Raw genomic sequence first — 15,814 nt, forward strand, 5'->3', positions numbered from 1 at the left:
TCAGATGGGTCAATTGCCTGAGATGTGGCAGATGGAGTTTAATTTAGATAAATACGAGGTGCTGGAATTTTGGGAAAGCAAATCTTAGCAGGACTTATACACTTAATGGTAAGGTCCTATGGAGTGTTGCTGAACAAAGAGTGCAGGCTCATAGCTCCTTGAAAGTGGACTCACAGTAGATAGGATAGTGAAGGTGACGTTTGGTTTGTTTTCCTTTTTTGGTCAGAGTATTGAGTACAGGAGTTGGGACGTCACGTTGCGGCTGTACACGACATTGGTTAGGCCACTATTGGAATATTGTGAGCAATTCTGGTCTCCTTCCTATCAGAAAGGTGTTGTGAAACTTGAAAGGGTTCAGAAAAGATTTACAACGATGTTGCCAGGGTTAGAGGATTTGAGCTATAGGGAGAGGTTGAATAAGCTAGGGCTGTTTTCCCTGGAGCATTGGAGGCTGAGGGGTGACTTTACAGTGGTTTATAAAATCATGAGGAGCATGGATAGGATAAATAGACAAAGTCTTTTCCCTGGGGCGGGGGATCCAGAACTAGAGGGCATAGATTTAGGGTGAGTGGGAAAAGATACAAACGAGACCTAAGAGGCAACTTTTTCACTCAGAGGGTGGTACATGTATGCAATGAACTGCCAGAGGAAGTGGTGGAGGCTAGTACAATTGCAACATTTAAGAGGCATCTGGATGGGTATATGAATAGGGAGGATTTGGAGGGATATGAGCCGAGGTGGGATTAGATTGGTTTGGGATATCTGGTCAGCATGGATGAGTTGGACTGAAGGGTCTGTTTCCGTGCTGTATATCTCAATGACTCTATGACTCCTACTACTAAATTCTATGTTCTAATGTTCCAAAGTGAACAGTCTCATATTTGTTCCCATTATACTGCATTTGCCAATTTCTTTACCTTAACCAAACCTATTTATATCCCTTTCCATGCTCTTTGAATCCCCCCAATAACTGGCTTTCTGATCCATCTTCATATCAACAGTAAATTTGATTGCAATTATAATGAGTCCCTTCATCCAAGTCAGAAATAAGGTTCATAAGTCATTGAAGTCTCAGCACTAATCCCTGTGGCACATCAGCAATTACAATTTTCCAACCTGAAAATGTCCAATTTCTCCTGACTTGGTGTTTCCTCCAGGTTAGCTAGTCCTCTATCCATGCTAATATTTTATCCTCAACACCATATTCTTTTACTTTGTGTAGTAAACTTTAAGTATTGAATGCCTCCTGTAAATCCAAGTACACTCTATCTACTGGCTTCCCTTTGTCCACCTGTTCCTTATATCCTAAAACATTCTAGGACTCCAGAGCCACAACAATGTGGTTGACTTTCAACTGTCCCCTGAAATAGCCTAGCAAGCCACTCAGTTGTATCAATCACTACAAAGTTTCAACAAAAATTATACCAGACAGACCTCCTGGGATCAACCTAGGCACTGAATCAACCCTGATATCCTGCAAAGTCACCCTTACTAACTTCGGGGGCCTAGTGACAAAATTGGGAGAGCCGTCTCCCACACTAGTCAAACAACAGCTTGCCATCGTCATATTCACAGAATCATACCCTACAGACAATGCCCCAAGCACCACCTTAACCATCCCCGCAAACGTCCTGTCCCACTGGCAAGAAAGACCCTGCAGCATTAGCTAAAGAGCGGTATACATTCAGGAAGAAGTTGCCCTGGGAGTCATCAACATTGACTCTGGGATCCCATGAAATTTCATGACTTATGTTAAACATGAGCAAGGAAACTTTCTGATTACCATGTGCCATCCTCCCTTACCTGATGAATCAGCACTCCTCCATGTCGAACAACACTTGGATCAAGCACTGAGAGTGCCAAAGGTGCAGAATGTACTCTGGGTGAGGGATTTCAATTTCCACCAACAAGAGGGCTCAGCAGCAGCACCTAAAGGACATACTTACTAGACTGCGGGAGGTGGTGAGGGAACAAGAGAGAAGAAAACATAAACATCCTTACCAGTCTGCTGGCTGCAACTGCCCATGACAGTATCAGTAAGAGTGACCACTGCATAGTTCTTGTGGAGACAAAGTCCCACTTTCATATTAAGAATATGACCTCCGTTGTGTTGTATGGCATTATCACTGTGCTAAATGGGACAGACTTTGAATAGATCCAGCTAATCATGCTTGGACATCCATAAGGCACTGTAGAACCTTCAACAGCAGCAAAATTGCACTCTAGCACGATCTGCAACATCATGGCACAGCATATCCCCCACTCAGTCATTACCATAAAGCCAGGGGATCAATCTTGGCTCAATGGAGAATGCAGGATGACATGCCAGGAGCAGCATTAGGCTTACCTAGAAGTAAGGTGTCAACCTGGTGAAACTACCAAAAAGGACAACTTGCATACCAAGCAACATTCACAATAAGTGATGGACAGAGCTAAGCAAATCACACAGGCAGTGGATCAGGTCCAAGCTCTGTAGTCCTGCCAAATCCAGTCATGAATGGTAAGGAGCAATTACACAACTTAATCGGGGATGAGGTTCCAGAAATATCCCATCCTGAATGATGGAAGAGAGCAACGCATCAATGCAAAAGATAAGGCTGAAGCATTCGCAGCAATCTTCAGCCAGAAGTGGCGAGTGGATGATCCACCTTGGCCTCCTCCAACAGTCCACAGCATCACAGATGCCAGTCTTCAGGCAATTCGATTCACTCATGTGATAGAGAGAAACACTTGAGGCACTCTGCAAAATCTATGGGCCCTGACAACATTCTAGCAAAAATCCTGAAGAATTGTTCTCCAGAACTGCTGGCTTCCCAAACTGAGCTGTTTCAGTACAGTTACAACATTGACATCTATCTGACAATGTGAAAAGTTGCCCAGGTATGTCCTGTACACAAAAAGCAGGACAAATCGAACCTGGCCAATACCATCAGTATACTTTTGATGATTAGTAAAGTGATGGAAGATGTCATCAATCGTGCTATCAAACAGCACCTGCTCAGCAATAACTTGCTCAGTGACACCCAGTTTGGGTTCTGTCAGGGCCACTTAGTTCCTGACCCCAATGCAGCCTTGCTTCAAACATGGACAAAAGAGTTGAATTCCAAAGTTGAGGTGAGAGTGATGCCCTTGAATCAAGGCTGCATTGAACATTTTATGGCATTGAGGAGTTTTAGCAAAACTGGAATCAATGGCTATCAGGGGCGAACTCTCTGCTGAGTGGAATCATACCTGGCACATAGGAAGACAGTTGTGATTGTTGGAGGCCCAATGTCTAAGTTCCAGGAGATCTCTGTGGGAGCTACTCAGAGGAGTGCCCACAACCCAGCCATCTTCAGCTGCTTCATCAATGACCTTACCTTCACTGTAGTGTCAGATGTGAGATGTTTGTCACTGACTTCACAATGTTCAGTACCATTTGAGACTCCTCAGATAGTGAAGCAGTCCATCTCCTACACGACAAGAACTGGACTATATCAAGGCTTGGGCTGATAAGTGGCAAGTAACATTCACAGCACACAAATGCCAGGCAATGACCATAAAAGACAATTTAAACGCCACCTCTTAACACTCAATGGTGTTACCATCGCTGAATCTCTCCCACTATCAATATCCTGGGGTTGCCATTGATCAGAAACCTAACTGTACTCACCACATAAATACAGTGGCTATAAGAGCAGATCAGAGGCGAGGCACACTGCAGAGAGTAACACAACTCCTGGTTTCCCAAAAGCTGTTCACCACTTATAAGACTAATTAGCAGTGTGATGGAATACTCCCCATTTGCCTGCAGTCGCAACAACAATCAAGAAACTTGACACATCCAGGACAAAGCAGCCCACTTGATTGACACCACATCCACAAGCATCTATTTCCTCCACCACTGATATTCTGTGTGTACGACAGGAAGTTCTCCTACAAAGCACATTTATACAATGGTTGTCTCACGATTTGTGAATTGTGGATCTTTCTTTATAAAGCAAATTCCTGTTCGCTGTTAGACGATTCCATCCCTGGCAAAACCCAGTCTCAGGATCCTTTGTCTGAAAATGCAAATTCAGTGTGTTCAGCTAAAACAGGGATGCAATCAACTCTGCAAGCCTTGAAACGTAGCTTGAAACTGGAAACTATAGTCTACATTTAGAAGGAACGTTATTTCAAACCCGGGGGAGAATCTTGAGGAGGATTGGACTTCTGCCTCAGCATCACATGGTCAGTCAGCTCACATGCTTTCTGCTGAAGAGCTTCGTATAGTCAGTAATTTTATTGTTAATATGTTAAATTTACTGTATTATTTCATTAAAATATATGATTTAAAGATTTAATTAGACTGTGCTATAGTTTGTGTTAGGCTAGCTACAACTTTTGTTTTGATTTTCATTAATATTTTTGGTGGTTCACCCCAACCCTGTTTTTCTCATCGAACCCATTGTTTATATTGCACGATTTTCTATAACACAGAGTTGCATGGGAATGCAACTTCCGTGTTATAGGAGAACGACCTGTATCTACAAGATTCACTGCAGAAATTCACTGAAGAAAGAAATTCAGCAAAAAGAATCTGGATGCATCATAATTTGGTATGACAACTCCTCTGCCCAAGACGCTACAGAGACTTGTGAACGTAGCCCAATCAGCACCTCAGATGAAGAGTCATCTAGACTTGATCTCTCTCTCTATGAATGCAGTCAGACGTATTGTGATCTCCAGCATTTGTTGTTTTCAATACAGATTCCAGCATCTGCAGTAATTTACTCCTACATTATGCAGCACCTCACATTTATCTAAATTAAACTCCATTTGTCACTCCTTGGCCCATTGGCCCATCTGATCAAAGCCCAATCATACTTTAAGGTAACCATTTTTTGCTGTCTACTGCACCTCCAATTTTGGTTTCATCAGCAAACTGCTAACTATACCTCTGATGTTAAGGAACCCTCCACCACCATCCTTTGTCTGATATAGCTGGTACAGTTTCTGGTCAATGAGAACTCCTAGAATGTAGACAATGGGAGAGTAAGTGATGACACTACTATTGAACATTAAGGAATGGTGGTTAGATTCTCTCTTGTTAGATATGGTCATTGTCTGGTACTTGTGTGGTGCAAATGCTACTTATCATTTATCAGTCTAAGCATCGATGTTGCCCAGATCTTGCTGCATTTGGACACAGATTGCTTCAGCATCTGAAGGGCTGTAAATGGTGCTAAACGTTGTGCAATCTTCAGTGAATAATCCCCCTTTTAATACAGACGATGGATGGAATGCCATTATTAAGTCTAGGACACCACCATGAGGAGCCCCTGCTCTTGTACTGAACTGATTGACCTCCAAAAACTACAACCATCTTCCTTTGTGCAAGGTATGATCCCAACCATCAGAGAGTTTTCCCCCTAATTCCCATTGCCTCTCCAAATGCATATAAATGCATCCTTTCAGAATCACTTCCAAAAGCTTATCCACCACCAAAGTCAGATGCGCAGGTCTAGAGTTCCCAGGCTTCTCCTTATTTCCCTGCTTAAACAAAGGCACAACATTAACCACTCTCTAGTCATTTAGCACCTCATCCATAGTTATGGATGATACAAATATTTCTGCAAGGGGCCCTGCAATTTCCTCCCTAACTTCCCACAAAGATGTGGGATAAACTAGATCAGATCTCGGAGATTTATTCACCTTTATATTTTTTAAGACCTCCAACATTTCCTCTTCTGTAATGTGAACTGTTTTCTAAACATCAATATTTATTTCCCTCGTTCTCTAGTTCTGTGACTTTTCTGGCTGTTGGTTGTTCTTAAAGCTGCGGAAGCTTTTTTGAGATATTTTGAAGAATTTTTCTTTTAATTCTTCTCTTCTCCAGATGAATTCAGTTTTGCCATGATTTTCAAGCACTAAATCCCATAGCTGTCAGCACCTTTTACCTTATGTTAGTTTGAGTGTTTTACAGACCAGTCAAAGAGAAGGCAAAGTCAACATAACTTTATTTACTGCACAGTAATACCAAATGCTATTGCACTTGATAATCATAGATATCTCAGGCTCAGACTTACAGTTACACTAGGTAAATACTAATCTATCTTCTTAATCTGTTCAGGCTCATGTGCTGTTATGACTCGCTCTCATGCTACAGTGTTGCATCTTTCTTCCAGAGTGTTGTAATGCCATCTATCTGTGATAGTTATATTCAGTATTGCTCTGTTGTGACATGATCACGGGGATGTTCCGGAGCCTGAATGCCTTGGACAATAAATTCTCCAAGGCTTAATCTGCAAAGCATTAACCACTGATTTCCAAATCAGTCATGTATCACTGTGCTCACTGCTCCATCTATGGGTGTGAGATATCATTATCAGCAAAACTGTGAATGTGCAAAGTGTGGGGATCTAAGAAAGACATCAGACTATTTTCTTAATGTGACAGGCTAAAAACTGTGCAAGTGCATAGGAATTTAAGTGTCTATACTCACAACTCATTAAACTCTGGTGAAAAGATGATGAAAAAGGCAGATACAAAACTGATAAAATACTGCAGTCAAAAAAATACTGGAATACAATGTACACTTTAGTTGTACAGAGCGTTGCTCAAACCCAATCTTGATTATTGTGGTCAGCTCTGAACAGCAAACGTCTGGAGGTTGTATGTGAAGACCTGATCTCTATTGTTTTTCATGAAGCAACTTGTGACACCCTGCCCCCACTCCCAACTTTCTGCTCAAGATCAAATCTAACAAACCATGTCATGCTAGAGTGGAATCACTGTGCACTGATAACACGAAACAGAAAAAAGCTCTACATTTTGCACATGTCCAGTTCCTATACAGAGCAGAATAACTATTCTAGAGGCTTCATGGTAGACTCCCAATTTTCCTTCAACTCATAATCTCATTTCCTTTTCGCATCCTCATTCAACATTAATGGTGATTCCAGATAGAGCAGCTATTTCTAAAATAATTAACATTTACACCAATCACAGACAAATTCCTATAACACTAAGCAAGCAATATCTCTTGATCAAGAGTTCATTTACTCTTTGGCCGGTTTTAGGATTGCATCTGAAATTGAGGCAGAAGTTACGCAGCTCTGCATTGGTCGGTCAATTATAAGTTCATATGAAGTATTGTAAACCTTAAATAATAATTACTACTTATTAATAACCATTCATATAATAATATTTAGAGGCCAAGAAAAAACATTTTGTTATCCAATGGAAAAGTGACAAGGTAATTATTAAAATAAATGGATAAACGTGTTTCCAAAGCAGGAAAAGTACTTACATTTATACTTTCCTTTTCTTGTTCTTGACAATTAAAAACAATCGTTAGTAATGTACTTGATCTATTCTTTACATTTGCAACTTTGCAACAGAGAGACTTTATCCTTCTTTGTGAAATAAGCTGGCAAATGGAGAATGGAATGGATGAATCTTAGGTGAGAAGGTTCTGGATATTTTTCTCTCTTTCTCTGATTCTTACATTAAGAATCCAGCTTTTCACGAAAAAACAGAAATCAGCATTTCATTGAAAGATTTTGTACGTATTCTGATAAAACTTATGTTTTGTCTACAGGTTCTTACAACATATATCTGCAGGATTTATGTCAAATTCTTACTGATATTTTTCTCAACAGGGTACAGAAAGAAATGTTATATCTGACTTCCTCTTTATTCAATTTTGTTTTGTTTTAGCTACTTTCATTGTTTCCACTTACCTGTACTTTTGAAGTCTTTGCTGATAAAATCACAGAACAGACGGAGATCATTCAGCACATAGTGTCTATATCAGCTGTCTGAATGATCCTTTCACTTGATGCTATTCTCCTACCTGTAAACCCTGCATGTTGTTCCTTTTAAAATAACAGCTAAACTCTCTTTTGAACATATTCTCAATTGAATGAATTCTCAACTCTCAGTTAAACGTACATTCACTACACTCTCATTCCAAACCCTAATATTCCCAGCTTTTAAAAGATTTTTATCTATGCAGATACAGTCAGGTAGATGGTTGACCACCAACAATGTAGGAGAGGTAGCCACGTAGTAGAGGAGTCTCCTGTGGCTATCCCTATTTCACACAGGTATGCTGCTTTGGATACTATAGGGGGTGGATACCCTCTCACGGAAGTATTGCACTGGCAGCCAGGTTTCTGGTGCCGTGATTGGCTGTACTGTAATGAGAGGTATGTCTGGTTCCAAGCGATTGATTGAATAGAGAACTCTCTACTCTGGGGCACACACAGATGTTTCAGCAGCTGTCAACAAGATGTCAGGATGGTATGTTGCCTCTTTGATGCCAGGATCAATGATGTCCCGGAGAGAGTGCAGAATATTCTGAAAGGGGAGAATGGTCAGCAGGAGGTAGTTGTGCACTTTGGTACCAACAACATAAGTAGAGAAATGGATGAGGTCCTTCAGAGACAATATAGGAACCTAGGCAGAAGGTTAAAAAGTAGGTCGTTGAGGGTAATAATATCTGAACTACTACTGGTGCCAGTTGTTAGTGAGAATAGGAATAGGAGGATAGAGCAGATGAATGCATGGCTGAGGAAATGGTGCAGAGGGGCAAGGATTCATATTTTTAGACCACTGGGAACTCTTTGGGGGTAAAAATGACCTGTTTAAGAGGCAGGAGTTCCATATGAATTGGAAGGGGACCAATATCTTTGCAGGGAGATTTACTAATACTACTCAGGAGGCTTTAAAGTAGTAAGGGCAGGAGGAGGGGGGAGGGAGGATGGGAGCCAAAGTGACAGTGAGAAAAGTGTATTAGCCTGAGGCTAATACAGTACATAAAGGGAGCAAGTCAAATATTCAAGGCAGACAAGAGCTTGGTAGAAATGAGGTAAGACTGATAAATTAATCTGCATTTACTGGTAAGGCAAATGAACTTAGGGCATGATTGGAAACATGGGACTGGGTTATCTTAGCTATTACAGAAACATGGCTCAGGGATGGACAGCACTGGCAGTTTAATCTTCCAGGGTATAGGTGCTATAAAATGATAGAAAAGGAAGCAAGAGAGGAGAAGGAATGGTGTTTTTGGTTAGGGGTAGGTAACAATAATGCTGTATTTAAGGAGGATATTCCTGGAAGATCACCCAGTAAAGATATATGGGTGAAACTGAGAAATAAGAAAGGGATGATCACCTTGTTGGGATTATATTATAGGCTCCCAAACTATCAGTGGAAAATTGAGAAGCAAATACATAAGGAGATCACAGATGTCTGTAAGAATGATAGGGTTGTAATGGGAAGGGATTTTAACTTTCTAAACATAGACTGGGACTGTCACAATATGTTAAGGGCTTGGTTGGGGAGGAATCTGTTAAGTGCATACAAGAAAACTTTATTATTCAATATGTGAATATTCCTACTCAAGATGGAGCAATATTTGACCTTTTATTGGGAAATAAGGCAGGGCAAATGGTTGAGGCATCAGTGAGGAAACACTTTGGGGCAAGTGATCAGAATTCTATTAGTCTCAAACCAGTTATAGAAAAAGATCAAACTGATCAAAAAATTAACGTTCTAAACTGAACTAAGGGCACTTTTGATGGTATTAGACAGGAACTTTCCATTGGGGGAGACTGTATGCAGGTATGGGGGGAGGTCTTTAAAAATGAGATAACTAGAGTTCAGAGACAGAATGTTTCTGTTAGTGCAAAGGGCAAGGATAGTAGATATAGGGAATGCTGGATGACTCAAGAAATTAAGGCCAAGAAAAAGAAGGGAGTATATACTCTGTATCAGGTATAAAGAACTGGGATCAAGTGAATCCCTATAGGTGTATAAGGGCAGAAGGAATATACTTAAAAGGGAAATCAGGAAGTGCAGGAAAGCAATAAGGGAACATAATGTACATCTGGCAATTAGAGTTAAGGAAAATTCAAAGAGATTCTGTAAGTACATTAAGGGGAAAAGAGTAACTAGGAAAAAAGTAGGGCCCCTTCAATATCAACATGGCCATATACCTGTGGAATCACAGGAGACGGGATAAGTTACTAAAGAACTATTTCACATCATATTTACTGTGGAGAATGACATGGAATCTAGTCTACTTGGGGAAATAAAAGTGATGTTTTGAAAGAGTTCATATTACAAATGAGGAGGTGCTGGAAGTCTTAAAACATATAAAGGGACCTGATCAGGTGTTTTCTAGAACTGTGTGGGAAGCTAGTGAAGAGATTGATGGGCTCCTTGCTGAGATATTTATATTATTGACGGCCACAGGTGAAGTGATGGAAGACTACAGGTTGTCCAATGTGGTGCCATTATTTAAGAAAGGATGGAAGGAAAAGCTAGGGAATTATGGAGTGGTCAGCCTGAAGTCAGTGGTGGGTACGTTGTTGGAGGGGATTCTGAGGGATAAGATTTACATGCACTTGGAAAGCCAAGGATTGATTAGGGATAGTCAACATGGCTTTGTGCGTGGGAAATCATGTCTCACTAACTTGACTGAATTTTATGAAGAGGTGACACAGAAGATTGATGAAGAGAGCGCGTTTATGTGGTCTACATAGACTTGAGCAAAGCATTCAACAATGTTCTGCAGAGTAGATTGGTTAGTAAGGATAGATAACGTGGGATCCAGGGGGAGCTAGCCAAAATTGGCTTGAAGGTAGGAGACAGTGGGTGGTGGAAGAAGGTTGCTTTTTGGACAGAAGGCTTATGACCAATGTCACAAGCATCAGGACTGGGACCACTGCTTTTTATCATTCATATTAATGATTTGGACATTAATATAGAAAGTATAGTTGGTAAGTTTGCAGATGACATCAAAATAGATGGTGTAGTAGTCAATGAAGAAGATTATCTCAGAATACAACAGAACCTTGATGGGCCAATGGGGCCCAATGGGCAGATAGAATTTATTTTAGCTAAATGTGAAGTGTTGCATTTTGATAAGGCAAATCAGAGCAGGATTTATACAGTTAATGGTAGGGCCATGGGGAGTCTTGCCAAAGATATCTACGTGTGCAGGTACATAGTTCCTTGAAAGTGGAGTTGCTGGTAGACAGTGTGGTGATAAAAAGCATTTAGCATGCTTGCCTTCATTCATCAGAGCATTGAGTATAGGAGTTAGGATGTCAAGTTGTAGCTGTACAGGACATTAATGAGGCCACTTTTAGAATATTGCTTTCAATTCTGGTCACCATTCTATAGGAAGGATGTCGTTAAACTTGAGAGGATTTAGAAAAGGTTGGTAATGATGTGTTTGGAATTGGAGGGTTTGAACTAAAGGGAGAGGCTGAATAGCTGAGGCTGTTTTCCTTGAAGCATCAGAGGCTGAGGGCTGACCTTAATGGAAGTTTATAAAATCATGAGATGCATGGATAGGATGAGTAGCCAAAGTTTTTTTCCGAAGCAGGGTTGGGAAAGTCCAAAACTAGAGGATTTAGGTTTAAGGTAAGAGGGAAAAGGTTCGAAAAGGTCCTGAAGGGTGACTTTCCCACAGAGGGTGGTGCATGAATGGAATGAACTGCTAGAGGAAATGGTGGAGGCTCATACAATTACAACATTTTAAAGCCATCTGGTTGGGTATATGAATAGGAAGGGTTTAGAGGGCTATTGGCCAAATACTGGCAAATGGGACGAGGTCAATTTAGACTGTCTGGTCAGAGCTGATGAGTTGGACCAAAGGGTCTCTTTCTGTGCTGTATAACTCTATGACCGTAATCAATCCTTGGCTTTCCAAATGCATGTAAATCTTATCCCTCAGAATCCCCTCAGAATCCCTCTTTTGCTCACTACTTTAAATCTGTATCCTCTTGTTTTGATCCTTTCATGAGAGGGAATTATTCCTCCATTTCTACTCTGTCCAGATCCATCAGGATTTTGAATAGCTTTGTTACATCTCCTTTCAGCCTTCTCTTCTCCCCGGAAAACAGTCCTAACTTCTTGAATCTATCATCATAAATGAAATTTCTCATACCTGAAACCATTTTCATAAATCTTTTCTGCACTATCTCTAATCCCTACATGTCCTTCCTAAAGTATGGCATCCAGAACTGATCACAGTACACCACGAAACTTAGTGCCTTACACAAAGTCAACATAACCTTATTGCTCCTGTGCTCTTGCCACGATCAATAAAACTTAGGATAAAGTATATTTGCTAACAGCTTTTAAAACTTGTCCTGCATCTTCAATGATTGATGTACATCTGTGCCCAGATCCCTCTGCTTCCACCCCCTCCAGAATTGCATCATTTTTAAATATTGTCTCTCCATGTTCTTCCTACCAAAATGAATATTTCACATTTCTCCACATTGAACTTCATCTGCTGCCAGTCCACCTACCTTACAAATTTGTCAATGTCCTTTTGAAGTTCCACATTATCCTCTATATAGTTTAAAATATTTCCAAATTCTCTATCATCAACAAATGTTGAAATCGTCCTCTGCTGTCAATGTCTTGGACTTTAATATATGTTGGTAAAATTAAACAAGTTTCTACAATGGGGGTCTGCACTATAAGCATTAGCGAGTTTTGAAAAGATTTGTAGCTCAAGTTGAGGTTCTGGATGTAAGTTTGCTCGCTGAGCTGGAAGGTTCAGTTTCAGATGTTTTGTCACCATACTAGATAACATGTTCAGTGAGCCTCCAAATGAAGATGTTACCTAGTATGGTGATGAAACGTCTGAAAACGAACCTTCCAGCTCAGTAAGCAAACCTACATTCAGAACTATAAACCTTCATTTAAGATCCAAAGAACACCCATTAATGATTATTCTACTTTCAGTTACTCAGTCAATCCATGATTCTACTCTGCCTTTTATTCTTTAAACTATTTTTTTCTCAGAAGTCATTATATCAAATGCGTCTTGGGAGTCCACTACATTACTTTAATAGCATTTGTCTCATCAACACTGTCCATTACCTTTTCAAATAAATCTCCAGCAAATTAGTTAAACTGATTTTCACATATGAAGTCCATGCTGTTTTTTAAAATTAACCCACCTTTGTCTAGAGGCTATTAATTTTGGCTAAAATTGTTCCTAGTACTTTTCCCACCACCTCCCCATAAAATTATATTAACTGCCTTTTCACATACATGCACAACAACTGATTTAAACTTCATTAATACTCTTTTTCCTCAACCTTACCTAGTAACTTGCCATTCTAATGGCAATAAAACTCATGTAAAAATAACAGATAATACTTATCAGCTACTCACTTGTTGATTTCTCCTGTTACTTAACATTTTTGTAGGTCTTAACCTGCCAGTTGTTTAGACTGGGCCTCCTCCAAAGCAGCATCAAATGTCCCCACTCACAAGACTCCTAATTGTACTCTGCATCCACTTGAACTCAACAACATGCTACTGTCTTCATGCTGCTTCAAACTCCAACATAATATCGAATTTCCCATTGAAATGGCTAAGTACTTCTATAAATTAAACATTTTTAAAATGCTTTAATTTTATCCTCTAATGGTATATCTGCTTCATTGATAAAACCAGTAATTCCCCTTTAGCTGTTCTGAAGCAGATGTAACTGCATCAGATGAGGTGCAATTGACAGCCCTTGATATCAAGGCAGCATTCAACTGAGTGAGGCAGCACGCAGCTCTAATAAAAGTTGCATCCACAGGTACTGGGTGCAAACACTATGCTGGCTGGAGTCGTACTTGGCACATCGGAACATGATCATGATTGTTGCATGTCTTATACACTTAATGGTAAGGTCCTAGGGAGTGTTGCTGAACATAGAGACCTTGGAGTGCAGGCTCATAGCTCCTTGAAAGTTGAGTCGCAGGTAGATAGGATAGTGAAGAAGATGTTTGATATGCTTTCTTTTATTGGTCAGAGTATTGAGTACAGGAGTTGGGAGGTCAAGTTGCGGCTGTACAGGACATTGGTTAGGCCACCTTTGGAGTATTGCATACAATTCTGGTCTCCTTCCTATCAGAGGTTGAATAGGCTGGGGCTGTTTTCTCTGCAGCTTCGGAAGCTGAGGGGGTGACCTTATAGAGGTTTATAAAATCATGAGGGGCATGGATAGGATAAATAGACAAAGTTTTTTTCCCTGGGTTGAGGGAGTCGAGAACTAGAGGGCATAGGTTTAGGTGAGAGGGGAAAGATATAAAGGAGACCTACTGGGCAACGTTTTCATGCAGAGGGTGGTATGTGTATGGAATGAGCTGCCAGAAGACGTGGTGGAGGCTGGAACAATTGCAACATTTAAAAGGCATCTGGATGGGTATATGAATAGAAAGGGTTTGGAGGGCTATGGGTCGGGTGTTGGCAGGTAGGACTAGATTGGGTTGGGATATCTGATTGGCATGGACGGGTTGGACCGAAGGGTCTGTTTCCATGCTGTACAGCTCTATGACAAGGGCAGCAAATACATGGGAACACTACCATTTGCAAGTTCTCCTCCAAATCACTCACCATCCTGACGGTCTTCTGAGGCAGAGTTCCAAAGTCAGACAATGTTCTGCATTAAAATAATCTCCTCAGCTTTGTCTTGGAAGGGTGATTGCTAATATTAAAGTTATTCCTCCCCTAGTTCTGGACTGACTCACAAGTGAAAACCTCATGTTCACATCCATCTTGTAAAGATCATTCAGATTTTCATACATATCAATCAGTCCTCCCTCATATTTCAAAACTCCAGATGAAACAATCCCAGTCCATCTAATCTTTCCTTATAAGACAACACACATTCCAGGTTTCAATCTAGTAAACCACCTCGGACCTGCCTACAGTGCACTTACTTCTGACATGGGGGAAAGAAAATCACGATTGAAATAACTGAAGATGATTGAGTAAAAGTCGGTATCCTCAGAAACTTTTGTAGCAAGAGCCAGGAACTGAGATACAGGCCTGCAATAATGACAACCTTGTGCAGTTGCTTCACATTTAGATGATATCAGCAAATGAAAGGTTTTTTCAAAAAATTTCAATTTTGATGGAGCTCCTTGATGACACGTTTTGTCAAATGCTGTCTTCACAGAATCATAGTATTGATCTGGTGCAGAAGGATGTTTTAATGTCATCTGCTGTTATTCTCACCTCAGCTCGAGAATTCAGTTCTGAGGCCCACATTTGAACAAAGAAGGCTTTAGATCTGGAACTCAGTGGTCTGGTGAAATTGAAATTTAGCATCAGTAAGTTGGTTTTCAATGAGTAAGTAAGGTAGCCTCTATCCATTTGCTGATGATCGAGAGCAGGATAATGGGGTGACGAAAAGCACAGCCAGTCAGGCAGCATCCGAGGAGTAGAGAATCAACATTTCAGTTGACAGGATTGGGTCTGTGCTGCTTCTTATAAATAGGCAAGTCTGAACAATTCTTGACTTTGTCTTGCCGTTCAGAGGTTAGGAAAGTTGCAATGACTTACCCACCTTCTGCTTCCTCAAAGTCTGTCCACCATCTGCTAGGCACATGTCAGGAATGTAATGGAATACTCTCTACTTGCCTGGATGGATGCAGCTCCAACAGCATCAAGAAGATCAACATTATCCAGGGCAAAACAACCCATTTGGTTAACATCCCATAATCATCTTCAGCATTCACGCCCTTCACTCCTAATAAATAGTGACAGGAATATGTACCATCTACAGGAACTCACCCAGGGTCCTTCAACAATGGCTTCCAAACTCACAACCTCTATCACTTTGCATGACAAAGTCAGCAAATGCATGAGAACACCAGTTCCATGCCTTACACCACCCTGACTTTGAAATATATCAGATCCTTTTAATATTACTGAGTCAAAACCCTGGTAGACCCTCCTTAAAATCATGGTGGGGTGCTTCTGAAGCTGAAGGACTTCTGTGGTTCAAGAAAGCAGCTGACCACCATCTTCACCAAGGCAG

The sequence above is a fragment of the Chiloscyllium punctatum genome, chromosome 17, assembly GCF_047496795.1.
Source record: "Chiloscyllium punctatum isolate Juve2018m chromosome 17, sChiPun1.3, whole genome shotgun sequence".
NCBI classification, from domain to species: Eukaryota; Metazoa; Chordata; class Chondrichthyes; order Orectolobiformes; family Hemiscylliidae; genus Chiloscyllium; species Chiloscyllium punctatum.